The sequence below is a fragment of the Sycon ciliatum genome, chromosome 2 (genome assembly GCF_964019385.1).
Source record: "Sycon ciliatum chromosome 2, ocSycCili1.1, whole genome shotgun sequence".
NCBI classification, from domain to species: Eukaryota; Metazoa; Porifera; class Calcarea; order Leucosolenida; family Sycettidae; genus Sycon; species Sycon ciliatum.
Genome location: NC_088644.1, coordinates 40756021 through 40770363, shown reverse-complemented (window position 1 = coordinate 40770363; position 14343 = coordinate 40756021). Strand labels below are relative to the sequence as shown.

Below are 14343 nucleotides of genomic sequence, written 5' to 3'. Positions count from 1 at the left end.
CTACTACTACTACTACTACTACTACTACTACTACTACTACTACTACTACTACTACTACTACTACTACTACTACTACTACTACTACTACTACTACTACTACTACTACTACTACTACTACTACTACTACTACTACTACTACTACTACTACTACTACTACTACTACTACTACTACTACTACTACTACTACTACTACTACTACTACTACTACTACTACTACTACTACTACTACTACTACTACTACTACTACTACTACTACTACTACTACTACTACTACTACTACTACTACTACTACTACTACTACTACTACTACTACTACTACTACTACTACTACTACTACTACTACTACTACTACTACTACTACTACTACTACTACTACTACTACTACTACTACTACTACTACTACTACTACTACTACTACTACTACTACTACTACTACTACTACTACTACTACTACTACTACTACTACTACTACTACTACTACTACTACTACTACTACTACTACTACTACTACTACTACTACTACTACTACTACTACTACTACTACTACTACTACTACTACTACTACTACTACTACTACTACTACTACTACTACTACTACTACTACTACTACTACTACTTTTTTTTTGCGCGCGCTTGCGCTATTGTGAATAATGATCTGCTTTGATAGTAGTGACTGCTAATAATTGCCTGGATTTGATTCGAGTTCGGATTTTTCTTCCATCATCTTTCCGATCACATTATCATGGATTTTCAATAAAGTTCTTTGACTACTACTACTACTACTACTACTACTACTACTACTACTACTACTACTACTACTACTACTACTACTACTACTACTACTACTACTACTACTACTACTACTACTACTACTACTACTACTACTACTACTACAAGTACTACTACTACCACTAGTGCAACAGTAGCTGCTTATAAAGACGTCTACTCTAGCGATATAACAAATATTCGCCATCTCCTTGTCCAGCTAAAGCATACTATACCGCAGCTTCTTATTGGCGCTCCTCAGTAATTCCCTTTGTACAAAGTCTCGAAACAACTAGTCATCAAGGTCCGTTTATACACTGCCCTTTGCCACGGAAAACCAGCTACCCTGTAATGCACGCAAGCATGTATCCACAAGGCTGCATATCTGCGTTGCAGCACTGGACCACAATTTGCACCAGCGGGTGCTGCCCAGCCGTACGACGACCACTTTCAATACCGGAAAGCTTCTCTCTCAAAACTGTACCATTCATTATAGTCAGAACATATAACGTAGAGACTCAAACAGGATTGACAAGACCTGGGAAGACCAGGAAGAGTGAGAGAAAAAAAAACAGCTCATGACCGAGTGGCTTTGTACAAATGTACAAGACAGTCTATATTGCCAAACTCAGACAGCTAATGCCACGGAGAAAAGGCATGGGATGGCAGGGGAAAACCGTCAAAAAGAGGCAAGATGTGAAAAGACACACATCAATGCGGCACACCAAACAGTATTACTATGTCCTTTAGAAGGGAATAGTCTACTTGGTCAAGTAGAAAATGGCGGCAATGAGCATGATCATGGTGATTGGGCTGATGATCTGCAGAGTAGAGGCAGCGGCGGCGGGAGGAGTGCCGGTGTTGCAGTCATTACCGAAGCAGCATCTCCAGCAGTAGGAGGAGGTCAAACCGAACGCGGTATCCGTCTTGCAGGTGAAGTTCTGGGTTCCGCAGTTGATGCGGGAAACGTCACTGGCGGTGTAGCACTTCTTGTACCACGTCCTGACACCAATTCCTGCAGAGGTCAAAGAAAAGCTGAGTTAGTGGTGAAAAGGATTATACCAGAATAAGTTAACCTACTCAGTACAGATGTCGAGCATATTGGTCCAGAGCAATTGCCAGTGGAACGGGAAGGAGGTCCGCGCTCAGCCTTAGACCTGAACGACGTACGCACCAAATGCGCAAAGACCAGCCCAACAGACCAAACAAAAATCTTGGCGGCACCTATAACCCCAACGGCATTTTTCATTTCGTCCGGCTAACAGAGTCAGAAAAGGAGCATCTTAAAATTGTATGGAAAGAGACTGCTTTGCTGGAAGAGGTCTTAGAGTTGCGACAATATGGCCGCACTTACCTATAACCTTGGCATACGTAGATCCGGATAAGCAGTAGGAGCTGCAACTGACTGAGCCCTCAGCGCAACTGTACGTGTCACCAGTGCAAACGCTGGCGGTAGTCTGTTTGCAGCTCTGGGACCGCACTGCCACTGCAAGGCATACGACCAGGAAAGCAACGAGGACCTTCATGATGGATGGAGGAGATGACTAAATCGAGCTCTGAACGACAGTAAACACCCAAGCAACTGGAGCTCCTTCCAGAGCAAGCGGGGAGGATATGGACAAAAGTGATCCCCACCCGCTTCTCTCGATCTGGCGCGGTTTGATGCTTCAGCTGCATGCAGTCGCGGCTGCGTGTTCAGCTGATGTTGGCGTTCGCGCGCCATGTGGCCATCTGCCAAATAACTGATGTTGCATGAGTGGCGACCCACAAACCCCGTTTACATTGGTATGCTTGCACTGGCCCGTGAGTAGTGATAAGGTAAATTCGGTTGTAATTTCATACCAATTGATGTGTGGAACTATCTGTCCGGCAATTGCTGACGTCAATAGAAGCCATTGAGAGGCTGCAGTGCAACATCTGTGGTTTGCAAGCCTTCACCATAGTTCAAGAGCGTCACGTGCATCTCGTGATATCCCATGGCAATTGCCATTCATGTAGACACCAAGTCTCCGTATTATAGCCAGGCCATTATTGTATATTTACATTTGCGAAGGTTTGGCTTTGGTTTCCTCAGGGCACAGCCGCTGTAGAATGTACGGTGCGATGCAGCTATTCTGTTCAAGGACCCACCACACAGGCATGCTAGGTAATTGGCTAGCATGTGCGAGGTCCGAGCAAGCATTAATGATTGCGTGAGCTGAGCACCCAGACATCCCGACAGGAGACGACGACTAAGGATGGTAAGCTCACACAGTCACCACGCCACGCCAGAGCGCTCAGAAAGGCATGCCGCACGCTTCCAATTCAGCCATGCATCAATTAATTGTCTGTAACAGTTGCCGCCTATCTATCAATTTTAGTGCGGAACAACTCTGGCTTCTCGCACTGTATTCTAACACTGGATTGGCCATTCGAGCTTTGCGTGTGCACCTTGTCAACTTACAGCTCAGATCGCCACCAAGTTTGGCAATGAGGCCTCCGCGGTGGACAATGCCGTCTGGGTGGCGCCTGACAACGACGGCCCATGCACTGAAGAATAGCTGGCTGCGCGTGCGTGAGTGCTATTGTGGAATGTGATGTGTAGAGCTATGTTGAGCTACTGGCAACACGGTGTTCCCTTCTGTCTTGCCGTATGCAGCCTGGCTGACCTTCTTCGTCTGCTGACTGCACTCTACTCTGGGACCAAAGGCTCAATGTTCAAACCCCAAGTGGAATGTAATGGCAAGGACGACACTAGAACCTTGTGGCAGAACGCACCATGAACGCACCACACAGGGGTAACATAAAGAGAGATCTTCGTAGCTGATCCACGAGCTCATTGACAAACAATAAGAATAGCATCTTCGTGGACTTGGGGTCTATATCTAGTGGGCTAGCGGCCATACACTAACTTCATGTCTACTGCATGCAAAAACGTGAAGTGCTCTAATGGAGGGGAGTTGGGACAGCAAAGGCTACAATCATTTGCACACTGTGCGGCCGCTTGTGAGAGAGGACAAGTAAAAATGCATGTGAAGTACTACTACTACTACTACTAGTACACAGAAGTGTTTTTCTTTACTTCAGCCGGTGTGGCTCCTACTGTACTTGCTTCGTCTCGGGGGCGAGACATGGGGACACTGTCAAACAGGGATGCACCGAAGTAAAAATGATTTCGGAATGGAGATGGCAATTCCTGTGGGAAACAGTTCACCGTGTAAATACCGATACCTGCTATTTACATTTACATGCGGGACACGCCTGCTGAATCAGCCGAAGGCTATTAGCCTTAGTAACTTGTAAAACGCACGCTGCTGCAGGTAGGATCAGCAATACGAGCACCGGGCCTTGTCATTGAGCATTTGTGCTCGTTTGGATTTGCGAATTCAAATAAAGTATACATACATACACATACATACATCTTAGCTGAAAGCCAGGAACTCTGGAAGAGTGGAGACCGGAGAAAGAAGCTATTCTAGCTTTATGAATTGTTTTGTGGTTGTTTGTTTTTCACTTTGCACGATGTGTCCATTGTTATTAGGCATTATGCCTGTGTTTTGACTTCCACTATAAATACAGTTTACAACACAGTACTAAGCCGGTGCTAACTTGGCCTATGCCGACTCGCCTTCGTTTCAGTGAACCGTGCAATGCATTGAGCCAGAAGACTGCAAAATGCATGCGCCGGATATTCGGAGGAAGAACTCGCCCCGGGCCATTTCATCATGCCAGCAGCAGCAGCATCGCTCCGTTGTAGGTCGGAGACTTACTGAGATGATGCCATCTCCCAGTTGAGCGAGATCACTGAACACGCTGCAGCAGTACAGTGCAGAGTCTACATGAGTCCTGACTCTGTCTCTGGCGTCCTGTTCTCCATCTCACTGGCCACTACTGGCACTACTACTAGTACTAGTAGTACAGTCAATCATGTAGTCGTAGTAGTGGATGGTTTGTGTACCATTCTCCCTGGCTTTCATGCCCATGCTGACTGCTGTAGTCTACGTCGCTGAGTAGAATTAATCCCTGTTCCGGTACATACATTGTATATACCGGTACATGTACAGTGTGCTATACCGGTAATTGTCATGCATCACTGACTCATGTAAACCAACAATCATGATTGTGCTCCATTGAGCCTCTCAAGCGATCAGTAGTAGTAGTAGTAGTAGTAGTAGTAGTAGTAGTAGTAGTAGTAGTAGTAGTAGTAGTAGTAGTAGTAGTAGTAGTACTAGTAGTAACAAGGCCTCTTTTACGGGCAAATGACGCATATGCCTTTCCGGTGAAATCGTTTATTTCAAACTCCCGTGTTGAGCTGTTTCCGTTCGCTATCGTTTCTGGGAAACATACGCCTCGCCCCAACAACAGGTGCCTAGGAGTACACACCGGTTGTGTGCTGAGCCGCACACGGTTCGCACGTACTCGTAAAACATTGTCCACACAATGTGCTGAAACATATCGGCTCCCATGCAAAACACGTCAACTAGTAGGTGGATGCGTAGAGACAGTTAGCAATACGCTACAAGACTGTACATGGACATGTACGTGCAGCTTCTCCAACCTTGATGGTGAAGCTAGTTCAGGGATAATCTGTACCCAATCTTTACCATTACATCGACAGTGGTAACAACTGCCATTGCATTTGGACAGTAAGAGGTCTCAGAGCCTTCCAGTGTTCCAGTGTGGCAACCGATCAACAAAGCCACCCGTGCCCGCCACGATAGCCTTGGTGACTAATGGCACCAGTCAAATCAGCAGAATGTTATACTTGTTTTGCTTCATTCAGCGAAGGATACTTTGCATTTCACGCAGACGTTTTGAATGAAGAACAAAGATCAAGGAGCAAAATAAGCCGTCCCAACAGTTCGTCTCTTCGCCAAAGGTTCCAGTAACCAAGCCTCTGTTCTGAACAACGTAGTTCTTTGTTTGTTTGTTTGTTTTGTATTTATTTTGATTCGCAAATTCAAACGGGCATAGAGCCCAATAACATGAAAGCGAATATGAAAATTATAATGAGAATGAGAATTACAATACTTAGATCTTCAGCGTAGAGTCAGCGGTACATCAGAGGGACTTGCGCCTATCGGACTCTCCCAAATACACAATCACATGTAAACCTTGCCAAGGTCAATGAAGGGTCATGAGTGCTGTGGATGTTTCTGCTGGCAAATCATTGAAATAGCCAGATTAGTACATAATATCAGTTGTCTGATGATTGCCTAACGGCATGAAACTCAGAGTTACAATCAACCTGAACGTCCTCCGCTGAGTCTGCTATGTAATATCAAGGGTCCATAACCCCCATACTAATAGTTATGGACTCTTGATAATGTACATAATCGTAGCGTGCCACCGCCATTAGGAAGGACTGCATCGTGCGCATCATGACTACATACGCAGCCCCATTGTAAGTGTTTCACGGAAACACGTGATCTGATGACGCAGGATGCCCCATTACGGCACTCATCTAGACAGGTGCGCTCACTACGCAGGGTAGCTATTAATTAAAAGATACTGCACGTACAAAAGCACACACACATCTGTCAATGTCTTGACAGCTAGCCATTCTCAATGACTTGTCAACAGCCAGTGCAGGTGTCATTACTTCGCGCTGCATGACGTCTTACTTACTATGTAAGTTTTCCATCGCTCACTGGATTGACGTTTGTTCATTATTATTATTTATTTTATTATTATTAATTCAACATCTCCTGGCTCGTCAGAAGACTGCCAATATATATGAGAAGTCGTTACAACCAGCCCTCCGTTTTCTTCTTTTTCCTTTCTCTACTTTTCCACAATATCCTTTTTTTAAATTGTATTCAGAGTGGGTCCATTGTCATTAGGCATTATGCCTGTTTTGATTTCCACTATAAATAAAGTGTACGTCTGTACACACACACACACACACACACACACACACACACACACACACACACACACACACACACACACTATCCATCGCGAACTCCCATCGCCTTGTCATGTACATGTACTTCGAAGTATGACTGTACAGCGCAGTGTGTAACCCTATGTACACAACGGAAGAAGAGAACAGAGAAACCCGGCTAGGTCATTGTTGTAACGCTGCGTTTCATGCACATAGCAAAGCTAAGGCAATCCTCAGACAACTGATAACCTGTACATCGTCTGGCTACAAAATTTATACCCAGGCAGGTAGCAAAGCGCGCGAAGGGAGCAAAGCGGGCAAAGGTAGCAACGCGCGCGAAGGTAGCAAAGGGCGACATTAGTGCGACATTCAAGGTAATGAGACATCGTGTGGATGGTGTCAGTTTTTACATGGGAGGTGAAAAGGACGGAGACCAGTTGCAGTGATGGCAGGCAGGTTCTTGCGACGGCGTGCAGGTGACTAAGTCACAGCAGTGCCGTAGCGCGAGAGGTTGACTCAACACGACTGATCACACAGCACGGGGCTGTGTTCCAAACAATTAAACAAAACAAATGGACAAAACAGTATAATGTACATCTACCCTGAAATACCAAGACTTTGGGTGTAGTTGGAAATAACACCACAATGACGTACATGTAAGAAAGGGTTTGCTCCCCACACCAGAGCTCGCGCTATCGCCGAAGTCGCAACCACTACTTCGTAATGTAGAGGAGACGGCTCGATACCGGAACGTTTTGACAGCCAAATTTGTATAGACCCAAAACGATCATCAACGTTGATTTTTCACTCGAAATATGTTTGTGGAAGGAAACTGGCATGTTGAAGTTTGCTCTGGGGCCAGAGTCAATCGAACTGAGCCACTCCTTTGTGTTGACCCATTGCCTCCAAGTTGCCCAATTTTTCGCTTCAAAAAAGTTCAAATCAGAGGTGGCTCCAAACCGGACACGTTTTAGAGTGCCCGTCAAATTCACTCTGGGTCTGAAATTAGGTAATTGCTATCGCTCCACGACGGCCAGTACAGAGTAACAATAAGCCTTGTGTGTGCTTCCATTAGTTTTGATTGGTATGCGGTGCTTTATTGTCGAGAGGCGAGCCGCTGTTTACCTGCGACAAGAAGTTGATTTTTCGAAAGTCGTAAAACTCAAGTCGCAGTGCGAAGCAACACGTCAAAAACTCACCTGCTTGATATGGCGCTTCTGGTCATCGCAGAGCCATGAAATTTTGGCTCGGAGTATAACACATCGTAGTCTCACTGTGACATATGTTTTCTAATCAAAATACCAAGAGAGAAAGTGAATATTGAGTCCGTTCCGGTTTGCAACCTATTTCCTATTTGAAACCGTCGCCTCTACATGACTGTACATGTATAATACCGTACGTACATGTATGGGCTCAGCAGACAGCGGTAGTACGTGCACGCGTGAGTGGGGACACGACACAGAAAAGACAGAAGTAGTTTTGACCGTGTCAAGGTATGCATTCGTCCATGGATCGAACTGCACTACTACCCCCCCCCCCCCCCCCCCCCCACACACACACACACACACACACAATGTCTTCACCCACTGTGACCCAGTGGCAGTGAAGGTAATGCTGGCTTGGAAAGTTTGCCTGTGACGTTGATCTCGAACAGAATGATGTAGAGACTCATCGCCCGTCCCCAGTCTCCAGTCTACATAGTACATACTGCATCAGAACATAATCATTGGTTGCTCCCCTGGTAATAAGTGTCTCAGGTTTATCAGTGGTCTGCCGGACATCAGAATATCTGTATCTGTACTGTAGCTACCACTACAGTACCAGACTACATGTTTTTCGATTTTGACAGCATGTTACAAGGCGAGGACGCGTAGTGCTCCTGACTACAACCATAACCCGGTTGGCAGAGTCCCGGTCTTGCGACCATCTGAACCGTATTGGGAAAACCCAGGTTCGGACCCTCGTTACTCTACGGGTTGGTAGGATATTTATAATTTTCGTTTTTTTGTGTTGTAGAAGTCGTCGTGTTGCCGCCGTAGTATTGTTCACGTTGCTGCCGCTGCAGGGATCACGTCTGGAAAGGATTTGTGATGTTATTTTCTTGTCTTCCTCTGTAATTAAATTATTTGTAATTTATAGTTCTTTTTTCTTTTGTTCTTTTGTTCTTTTTCTTTTTTCTTGGCTTTTTCCAACTTCTGCCCATGACGTCCTTCTCTCAGCTCGTCAGCTGTAACAGTCATAGTCATCACCATGACTACTGTTGTGAGAAGGTGCTCGCTGCCGACGAGGTTGGTGATGTCCCGACGAGGCCATGGGTAGGCCTTCACCACGTCGGAACACCCCGTCTGCACGTTGGTGTTGTGGTCTGGGTGTTGATGGACGTTGATGTTGTTGTAATAGTTGTTGTTGTTGTAATTGTCGTTGATTGTTGTTGTTGTTGTTGTTGTTGTTGTTGTTGTTGTTGTTGTTGTTGTTGTTGTTGTTGTTGTTGTTGTTGTTGTTGTTGTTGTTGTTGTTGTTGTTGTTGTTGTTGTTGTTCTCCTTAGTGTTGTTCTCGTTGTTGCTGTTGGTCTTGGTAATACTAATAGTCTTGTTCACGGACCTCATGAATTCCACAAATAAAACAGAGTCATATTTCTTTAATCAGCTTCAGGGTAACTTTTCCTTCAATTACGAATGATTTGTGGAATGTTGCAATTGGTAACATGGAAACATAAGTTCAGTGCAGCGTCCAGGATGTTGTTCAGGTGAGGTACGCCGGTTTTCGGGGTCAAATGTCGGACGTCAGCATTGCTTACCTCGGCTGTTGCGCTGGACCGTCTTGGGTTCACTCGTAGTTAATTAATTGTGCGTCCCCGGCCAGAGCCCAACCCCCTGCAGTAGGTGCAATATAGGTGCAATACATGTTGGTTAGTCCTAATGTTGACCAATATAATATTTCGGCAAGCGATGACCGTTCTAACAATAATGAGATGCCTTTTGTCGGCTCTTCTGCCTGGATTTCGTTGAAAGATTAGGATGACAGATGCGTTAACGCTAAAGAGGTTAAAACCTCTTTAGCGCGAGCGTCGTACTAGTACGACGCACATGAGTTGCATGCCCCACGGCCGTCGTACTAGTACGACGCGCGCTGTACACTGTACAGTGAACCTGCATCTCATAGTCGTGGGGTCCGTGTTGAGTCCATAGTGACTTGTTCAAACTATCGCAACTCACTCAATACTTGGTCGATTCTCACAATCGAAACATGTATCTGCAAGAGAAAACTCTCAGCTGGCGATAGAAACAATCGCCGAAGCGATGCGACTACCGGTTGTTGAGATATGCGACTCGACACGGCAAATTTCAACTCGATTTTTTTGCGCAGTCTGCAGAACGCGTATTTTCCATCATGGATCCTTTTTGCGCTACCTGCTGCCATGGAAACAAGATTCAAATGACGATAGTGGATCCCGTGAGTCCTCACAAAAAATTTGAGCTCGATACGAGCAAGGAGACCGAAATGGCAGCTGAATATTTGAGCTTGGTTAGTTTTGACCGGCTCAAGTCTGTCGAGCGCGTGGATGAAGTTTGCCAGACTGTAGCACGGGGTTTTGGTTTCGCTCCGAGCTGGGTTTGATACCAGTTTGTCCCTCGTCTCACGACCTTTCCAGGAAGCTCAAGATCGTGGAATTCGTCCAAGGGAAGGTAAAGTTATCGATCCTTGAGCAGCTAGTACTTTCATGGGAAAATGCGACTTTTACAGGTGTTGACGTGGGGCGCGCTCAGGTAGCGTCGTGCTAAAGAGGTTGGGGAGGTAAGCCCATGGATCCTTCCATGAGTGACATGCGAACTGTAACTATTATTATTATTAAGCGATGACCAATGAGAATGAGCGCGGCGCCCGTAGCAACCACCATAGCAACAATGCTAAATCCATTGAACACGAGTTCCATTACTATGAAATTGAAGTGAGCACTGATGGTTATGGTTGTATTATACATGCACAAATAATAAATACAGCAGTTTGGTCTTCAGATGCCCAACTAACTATACTGCGGCTGTCACACAGTTGATCAATCATGTACATGTACTAGTACATGTACATTTACATGTAAAATGCACAAGAGTGAAATACGCGTACAATCCAATCACTGACGCGATCCATTTCAGAGCACCATTCCATAGCAATTTCTTTCTGGTTTATTATTATTATTATTAATTTCAACATCTCCTGGCTCGTCAGAAGACTGCCAATATATATGAGAAGTCGGGTGGTAGCCAACCACGGCGAACTGAATAATAAGGAGAGAAACAAAGAGACTACTGCAAGGGGAGGCATGACGAAAATGGTGAGATTATTTAGGACGAAGAAGCTGAAGCTTGAACTCCTTAATGTCTGTGCATGCTTTAAGGCTAGTTGGCAGGGAAGACCAGAGAGTGTACGCAGAGAAGATAGGAGATTTCAGAAACAGGGAGGTATTGGCACGGGGTAATGAAAAGGAATGACGTGTTGATCTGGTGGACACAAACCAGTTATACTTAGCAAAGTGTTTTGGAGCCAGGTCTAATAAGATCATGTGTACAAGGATGCAAAGATGTTGCTGATGTCGCTCTAAGAGGGGAGATACTGAAGCTAAACTGTAGAGACGTTGGGAGGAGAATGTTTGATTTTTGCGAAACAGGATTTTTAGAAGCAGACGCTGGTGTATTTCCAGAGTTTGAACAAGGGCCTGAGACAGACCGCACCACGCTGTGTCACAGTAATCAAATATAGGTAGAATATACGACGTAAAGAACAATTTTCGGCAATGGTCATTTAAATGGTGGCAGTGAGGTTGCAACATGCCAAGGGAGGAGCTAGCTCGCTTGCATACTGACTGGACCTGTGGGGACCAGGACATATGGCTGGTTTCAAGGCGACGAGTCGAATACAAAATCATAGCTCACTTTGTCGCAATAGCGAAAGTCTCCGTCAGGTGCGATCTTTCACTAGGGCCAACAAATCATCTGAAACACTCCTAGCGCTTGAACATAATGGGTCCAGAAATTCATTCATTCTGGGCGACCAGGAGGTGAAAGTCTTGAAAGCGCGATGAAGAGCGATCCCCCAGCTCGAAAAGAAAGCACTATTCTACATAATTCGAGGTCGCTGAACACGATGGTGGGTGTTTCCTGGCCATGGACTCCCTCCATGATCCAAACGGATGAAAAATCCAATTGAAAACTACACTCCTCACAACAAAAAGCTCAAACTACAGTTGCCCAAGCAAGTTGCGGCACCAAAACGAGCAGGAAGACCTCATTTATCAAACGCACCAACTAAGTAACAGTTGATAGCTGAGGTCTTGTTACTTTCAACTTTGAAAAAGAAAGCAGGACAAAGCAGTTCGAAAAAACTGCAGCGAAGTCCATGGTGCCACCGCTACCATGCTAATGACCGTGACCCGCGTGAAGGCTGTTTCCAGCTGATTTGTCACGTGACTGAACTCCCTACATCCTTGGCTATCCATCCGAGTCTATCACCACAGTAGAAACATGTACTTTACATGAAAAATGCGTGACTGCCGTTAGCTTTGAAATCGATGAAGAAACAAATAAAGTTTCAACTTCCGCATATTTTGTGATGGCACAGGAGAACCCACGTGCCCAAAGATGCCAAAATGAAACATGGATTCTCACCTCCAAATTGGAAAAAGAAATTCGAGGTCGTAACAGATTCACCCCCCCCCCCTTTCACGAGAAGTTACAGCCTTTACCTTGTTTCAAAGTTGTTTGTGTGGATATGTTCACAAAAAAAGCAAACTGCGGACATAAATTCGAAGTGGTCTGGACAATGGAAGGAGCCCTACTTGCCAGCCCTACACGGAGCTCTACACGGAGCTCTACAGAAGTGGAATAGATATTGCCCGCATTACATGTACGTCTTTCAAGCACTATTGAATCCACTGCGTGAACTGGTACACCGGCATGAATCTTCTGATTCACGAGTAAATAAGAGTACTAATGAATTGATCCTCCCCTCGTACCCTCTTTCTCTATGGCTAAAGCCAATTCCTCAACTGCCAAAAAGACCATCTCATAGAAATAACACACACGTTTTTTATGTTTATCAAATCAAGCCATGAAAGTGGGCCATACAGAATATTGAACGGTGCTGACAACGTCCAAAACAACACTAGCCGCGGGAAACTAAAAACTCAATACAAAATTGGCAATATGCAACACGCCGATAGTGACAATCGACAAGCATGAACGCAATGCACCAACGTCACGCACGCAGCAGAATAACTCCACCAAAGGAAAGGAATACGGCAGAATAGACACAAACAGAGAAACACTGACAGTGGAGAACCTCATCCCACGCAACATGCATACCCTGCACTACTCTAGGTGAACTGCAGCAGATGATAAGCGCACATACTAGTAGTTAGGAATCACTCATTGGGCATGAACGGATCATAACATATTTCCTACATTAAACAATCAAACAAGCCAGCTAGCTTGCAAGCAAAGAGAGTGGAAAGTGAGGGAGTAAATACCGTCATCAAGGCAAAAGAAAGTAAACAGCGGCAGTGAGGATGGCCAGTATTGGGACAAGGCCTGTGGCTGTTGCTGTGCTTGCTGAAGAGGTGATGGCTTTACCGTTGCACTGGTTGCCTTCACAACAGCAGGCACGTGCACTCAGTACCTCCGTACATCCAATTCCGAGTTGGGGACATACAATATTTCCACACTGATAGGTCAATATTAAGGTGCCCTCTGGCAACACCACACAGAGTAGAAACACAACACACAACCAGCCATCAGTAATGGGCGATCTCTAGCCAAGGAACTGCAGCGGAACTATGTGTTACCCAATACTTCATACATGTACATCAGTAGTCCTGTACTTACTGTGTCCATGCACTATATTGTACGCGATCTGCCTTATTATTCCCGGTATTTATTATTATCTAGTGGCATATCAGTGGGAGCTGTAAGACATGGAGATCAAAACCTTAGTTGCACAGAGTACTTAGTGACTTGTAGTGACCTGTAAGAATGTACATCACGGCAAGTGCGATCTGTGATCTTTGCCATGAACGAGCGATTACTATTTTCATTCTGGAAAAACCCTGAACGGTGAACTGAAAATGACACGACAAGTACTAAAGATACATGAACGTCTTGAGAGTCTTGCTACACTTTTACCGAGAACACCCAAACAAGCAGGCATGTACGCAGGCATCTACGCACGTGCAGGTATGCACGCATGCATGCAGTAGATTCTAAGTACCTTTCGTGGTGGTAGAGGAGTACGAGTAGAAGCAAACGTCTCCAGGGCATGACTCCGTGGTGGTGCCATTGCATCCTCGATCTAGTGGGGGATAGCAGCCGACTTGGCACAAGACGTCTGCCATGCAAAACTCTGGAAGGCAGAAAAGCAACGCAGCCGCTGTGGTAGCAATGGCGGCGATAAAATGACGAGAGGAACGGGTTGACTGAAGCTTGGCCATAGCAGAACTCGCTGCCTACAAATACACGATCACTGCACTGGGGTATGTGAAAAACTTGGGAAAGCAACCGACAACTGTAACGATCGGCAGCACCTTGACACAGACACACGAAAGAGTTCTTCCTCCTCAACTACACGGACCGGAAAGTGAGCTGGACAAGAGGGGTTGTTTCTTCTCATATGGCGAAGATGTTTGACTTTCCACGAATTCCGCGTGCTAGGACCATCGCCGACG

At 45.5% G+C, this 14343-nt stretch overlaps 2 long non-coding RNA genes across 2 annotated transcripts; both read right to left on the bottom strand.

The window, feature by feature from the left end:
- Positions 1-1213: 1213 nt before the first annotated feature.
- LOC135810108 (uncharacterized) lies at positions 1214-2490 on the bottom strand. Its single transcript, XR_010552275.1, has 2 exons — positions 2120-2490; positions 1214-1780 (listed from the first exon to the last, which is right to left on the bottom strand). It is a non-coding gene; the product is annotated as an uncharacterized LOC135810108 (long non-coding RNA).
- A 10199-nt stretch (positions 2491-12689) lies between these two features.
- Positions 12690-14343, bottom strand: LOC135810106 (uncharacterized). Its single transcript, XR_010552274.1, has 2 exons — positions 13890-14343; positions 12690-13372 (listed from the first exon to the last, which is right to left on the bottom strand). It is a non-coding gene; the product is annotated as an uncharacterized LOC135810106 (long non-coding RNA).